This window comes from Syzygium oleosum, unplaced genomic scaffold (genome assembly GCF_021117445.2).
Source record: "Syzygium oleosum isolate NSW1041296 unplaced genomic scaffold, Sole_v2.1 Sole_v2.15, whole genome shotgun sequence".
In the NCBI taxonomy this organism is placed as follows: domain Eukaryota; kingdom Viridiplantae; phylum Streptophyta; class Magnoliopsida; order Myrtales; family Myrtaceae; genus Syzygium; species Syzygium oleosum.
Window position 1 is genome coordinate 3796748 of NW_026607499.1, and position 6000 is coordinate 3802747.

Below are 6000 nucleotides of genomic sequence, written 5' to 3' on the forward strand. Positions count from 1 at the left end.
AAATCACTATCAGATCAAACCGACTAATTAATTAGGACCGTCCATCTCAATATATATTCTACAATATGAGGGTGTCAAGAACAATTTGAATACTTCTTTCTATTTCTATTCCCAATTTTTCTTTTTCAAGAAAAAGGTGGATGCCGAATTTTATTTAGAAAACTGAATTATTGAAGAATAATTATCTGTTTTCGAATGTTCAGATGCTTTTCCATTGACCCTCTTTCCTTATTTTGTTTCTCATGTGACATGGTCCTTTTCTCAAACCGGTGCATATATTTACTTCAAATCGTCCATGAATAAATAAATAAGTGAATAGATAAATAAATAAAATGAAAAAGGCAGTTCACCTTGAAGGAGTGCATGGATGAAAATGAAAACTTTGAAGTTTCATGTTCTTTTTCAATCCAAATCCTTAGTAAACGCACTAGGATGCTATAGCCCAAAAAATTAATAAAGAAAGAAAAGAAATTAGGAACCACAAAACAACAAATTGGGTGCACTTATATATGTGTGTGTACATATGTTCTCATAATTTGATAACATCTGAAATGGAAGCACTGTAAACCTAAATACAAAAATTAGCTATATCAGTGATGGTTGATCAAAATGTTTATGGTAAAACAATTTTTCGGTCGCATGCAGTCTTATAAATAAAATATTCACTTGTTGATGGGTTGACTGACGTTGCTAGAAATGAAAAATAAATATGTGATTGTGTTTGAACGCCACTTATAAGTTATGACAATATCCTTTTTCTCCATCACTCAACTACGAAATAGAAGTCTAATCAACTCCATTCAATTAAACAAAGTCGGGCATTTCCTCTCTCGCACCAAGAGAAGCTAATATTTTTGTTGAAGCGTGAAGGGGAGTTTCACACATTCAGCCATATTTGGATTAGACTATGGATGATATGATCTTAAATACGAGGAAAATGTTTTTGCTAAGTCCACTTTCAATTTCCTTTCAAAAGTCGAGAGAAAAATGGAGGAAATGCGAACGTCGCCATCTTTTTTTTTTTTTTAAATTACTATTACTTTCTTTTCAAATGTGAATAAGACAAAAGATAGTTAAAGTTTATTCACAAAAACAATATTTCCCATTCATCATTTCCACCATCCAAATGCACTGCTACTATCGGTCCCCATTTGTCTTGACAAATTTAAGAACGAGAGAGACAGAGAGAGATGCTGTATTAATAGAATATTTCGTTATTTTTTTACTTGTCGAAAGGGATTATTGAAAGGGTCGTATAGGTCGTGCCTCGTGCTATGTTATAGTGGTCAGAAATTCAGAAAGTTGGCCTCAACCGTGAGCTCCGATGGTTGGCTTTGCATCGCCATCGCAAACCGCTGGCTCTCATTATCTTTCGGGGAATATATTCCGAGAGATCGCTTTCTCCCTACGTGTACAATATGCCTACTATGTATCTCTATCTATACATGACGACCCCATTGGGTTCCTTAGGCATTGGCAAAGAATATCTAGTAAAGACGAGGGATTAAAAATAAGAATTGACGGTATCAATTGGTTAGAAGCTTACGCATCTCTAATCGAATTCGCGTGCACGATTGCGAGGCATGCATGCAGTTTCGTGGGCGATTCCATGCCGCTTCACTTCATTGGGCATCGTCTCTATTCGTGCAATTTCTAGGTTCCATATGCCTTTACTTAAACCATAGGAACTGCATTAAGAGGATGATGTGAAGTATTTCGAGGGTTTCGTTGCTAGAACCTTAAACAAGGGAGATGGAAAATGAACTATGTTTATGTTTTGTAAAGTATATTATGTTTTTTGTTTCCAAAGTTATGCTTGAATTATTTAGTTTGTGAACCTACCTTATACCAAATAGTAGGGTTTGAGTGTAGTCCTACGGAAAGAAATTTCATTAGGTCCAGCAAGAGGCTCCATCATTTTAGATACTCTTTCTTTTCGAAAAAGAAAGGAGGTGGTTGGTTATGGTTGTTGTTTAATCATGTTATTTTGCTTTTGAATATTAAGGATTGAAATAAGACTTTCGTTTAATTTTTTTTTTTTTTTTGTAACCGAGGATCCGCCACCATTCTCCGGGGATGAGCCCACACTGGTAATTGGGGCGCCTATACCTCGGGGGAGACTAGCCCAGCAACCCACCGTCAGGGCCCCCCACTTAAATTACGGAACCGAACGGGGATTCGAACCCAAAACCTCTCTGAGGGGAAGGAAAGCGCCCACCAACTCGGCCATGCGCTAGTGGGTTACTTTCGTTTAATATTTAACACCTTCAATAGCTAGAAACATATTAAGTTTTTGTAATCATATACAAAAATTTATGTTTACTTACTACTTTCTTTTCTTTTTTTCTGGTTTCTATTAGGACAGTCAAAATGACTTTCTGGTCCGCCTTAAAGCTGAGTCGAACCAAACGTCTATCTTCTACATGTCCTGGTTTGATACGACTGCCATTACTTTGCACCAGAACAAGTACTGAAGAGAGCGAACCCTTAACCTAATCTCAGCCAAACAAAATGGAAAAACAAAAAAGATAAGACTCTTGACCTAATCTGGCAATAAACTGTGGTCTGCTCTGTCCTTGTTTTACATGTTCTTTTCCATAAGGAGACAAAAGATCCCTCGAATCGTGGCTCGAATGGGCCAAATCAATATCATTTTGCGTGACAGGAGGAGTCATTATTCCTCATGGATGGCCCCAAATCGAACCCCTTAATTAGGGTTCTTTGTCAGATTCCCCCACAGATAAAAAGAAAAAAAAAGGAGAAAATAAAGAAGGGAAGAAGGAAATGCTCTTATTTCGTTAGCTTTTTGTGAATGTGGAAATTTATGGCACGTACTGTTTGATAATACAGTTATGCTGATGTTGAGAGGCCACACACAGAGCACCCAGGAGTCATTATCCAGATCACTTTGCGTTGTAAATCACTTGCAATTAGGGGACCACTTAGGGGTGTAGTTATTGCATTTTGTTCTTGAGTTCAGATGCTGTGCTAACCCATATTTTTGCAGAATAATGGTTTCTTGTCCTTCTCTTTTCCCTTTCTCAGTAATGCAAAAAGGAGAGAGGTGATGGGTTTTTGGGAGATCTCCGGCGAGGGTTATACCCGACGATGTGGACCATAATATGTTGAACTGGATTCTTGTTCTGAAGGAGGAAAGAATGTATCTAACTTCCCCGGGTGTTCTCGAATGAGTTCAAGTTCGCTCGTGAAATCTGATTTGAGCCGTGACTACGAGTTAATATATGACGAATAATAGGACGGTTGCTCCAAACTAAACAAAAAATAATCGATTGGCCGACGCCCTGTGTAGTACTCTCCATATTGACTAAACATAAGGGGAACTGCACATAATCCCTCCGAACTTTGGAGGCAGCACAAATTTCCAACTTTCAACTGTTACACACTACCCTTTGACAACAGTTAACCCTCCATTATATTTTCTGTTAATATGTGCAACGCACCTGACCTTAATAGGTAAATGTACATTTCACGCCCTTTTTTTTTATGGAAATCTTTCTTTTGCTTTTGATTTTCCACAAAAAAAATTGAAAAATTAAAAAAAAAATAGAGAAAAACGAATTAACAAAAAAATAAATGTCAATTACAAATATTATATGACCATTTTGTTATTATGGCCTTTTTCTTTTTTACTTAAATGAGTTTCTTTTTCTTAAAATATCGTTTTAGTTCTATTAATATATTCATCAATTTTTGGTAATTTTTAATGTTATTATTGACATTTGTATTTTATGATATTAATATTTTAGTGAATTTATTTTCTTCCATTTTTTTTACAGAAATCAAGAATAAAAGAGATATTTCTATAAAAGAATGAGATGAAAATGCACATTTACCCCATACAAGTCATGTGCATTGCACATTCTAATGTAAAATACAACGGGAGGTTAACAATTATAGCAAAATGAAAGTTCATGGAAGAAAATGTGTATCGGTTGAAAGTTGAGGAGCAAATGTATACTAACTCCAAAGTTTGTGGGTGTTTTCTATAACTTCATCCTAAATATATGTGTAAGCTAGATAGAGCTTGCAAAATTTGATTTCACATCATAAGTAACTTATTTCCATGTTAGGCTTGTTATACACTGTGCTAATCATAGTAGGATATGAGAAAATGATAGATCTTTTCAAGCACAAAATTGAGATGTCACTAGTCTCTTTAGGTTAAATATCCTCTTTTCGAATTGCAAGATCGTAATCGGAGTTTCGGAACATGCCCCCAACAAAGTTAAGTGGATAGTTACACCCCGTACAAATAATTCACATGGCAATCGACAAAATAGCTTCACTTGTTAAAAGACATCAAACTAGATGCTTAAATTCAAATGGCAAAGGTCCATGATGAGCTCAATTTTAGCAACTATATCAACACATAGATATAGATATAAACCTTATAGAAAAAGAAAACTACGTAGAGATGGATGCCAATCTAATCAATGATGCTTGATTAACAACCTTTTCATTTATCAAGGTCCAGAGTTATATCCCATTTCGATTACTAGCTAATGTTAAACCAAATCAAAGATAGAGACCATCCAAATCCAATACTCCCTTAGTTACTCTTGGTCTCTACCCTACTGCTTCTGATCCCACTTTTTTAAAAAGCACACAACTGCAATTACTTTAGTGACTCAACTAATCTCTTGGACTTATGCCCTATTAACATTGCCAATAGAATTAACAAAATATTTTCTTATCATTGGCATTAAACTTACCAAAAAAAATTTAAAAAATAAAAAAATAGAGAGAGAAAAGAACAAGAAGAATTAACTAAAAGAGAGGAGCAAGGACTTGGAATGGACCCATGAAAGGCTCCAAAGGTGTGCCCACAATGAATAAGGAGGTGAGTTTCTGCAGAGGTAGCTTTGATTCGTTTGCAGCAAGAAATTATACAATGGAGACCCACAGACGATACACACACTCTGATGTTGCTTCCTTAGCACCTCATGAATTGTACCTTCCTTCTCTTTCTTTGTATTAAATTAAATTTCTTCTCCTTCCTGCTGCTGCTTCTTGTGACTGGCATTATTATGACCCACACACACACAGGCACAGACACACTACACAGATGCCAAAGTACCCCTCACTCAACTCGCTCACAAGTCACAATGCTCCCTCATAAATTATCAGCACCACCACCCCCCCATCATCTTCTTCTGACATCTCAATAAGTATTCAAGCAATCTCTGCATGCATGTCCTCTCTCTCTCTCTCTCTCTCTCTCTCTCTCTCTCTCTCTCTCTCTCTCTCTCTCTCTCTCTCTCTCTCTCTCGTGCTAGCTTCTTGATTTTTTTACTTTTCTCTTTCTTCCTCCGTTTTAAAATCCTAATTGCTGAATTTTGTTTAGAATGTATATTTGCGTGAGTTGGCTAACGAAGGCTGAATTCTGAGGAATTTAATTTTGTTATCTAATGGAAAGAGAAACTATTTGTAACTTTTTATTCCTATTGTGGCATTTGACATATTTAGACAGCAAAAGGACGAAATTAATGTCTCCGCAAGTACCCTTTTTTCCGGTAGGAGAACTAACATGTATACTTTAAAAAATAAAAAAATTTAGTAATCAGATTTAGGATACCATTGGAGCTCGCTGCCCTACGTCTTAGCTTAGTGTTTCTAGGTTTTGTTCCCATCAACTCAACCACTATATTTGGTCAAGATCAATTCATGGAAATGCACTCTTTGGCCCAAAAGAAACCAATCAGAATACCGGCACACTCTACAAGCATTGGAACCAACACCAAGATTGGTTTTCAATAGCTATTATCTACCATTCCTTGATCAAATTATTAACCTTTCTCGCTTAAAATTTGGTTTGAATCACCACTATTGCGTTTTCAATTAAAGTTAAACCTTAAGAACGTGAACAATATGTTTTAGCAATTCCCTGATGTGCATAGGATCAGAGATTGCTATATCGAGAATAAAAAAACTATTCAACGCACAATCTACTGTTTGGGAAAATAAAAGAAACCTCCACAA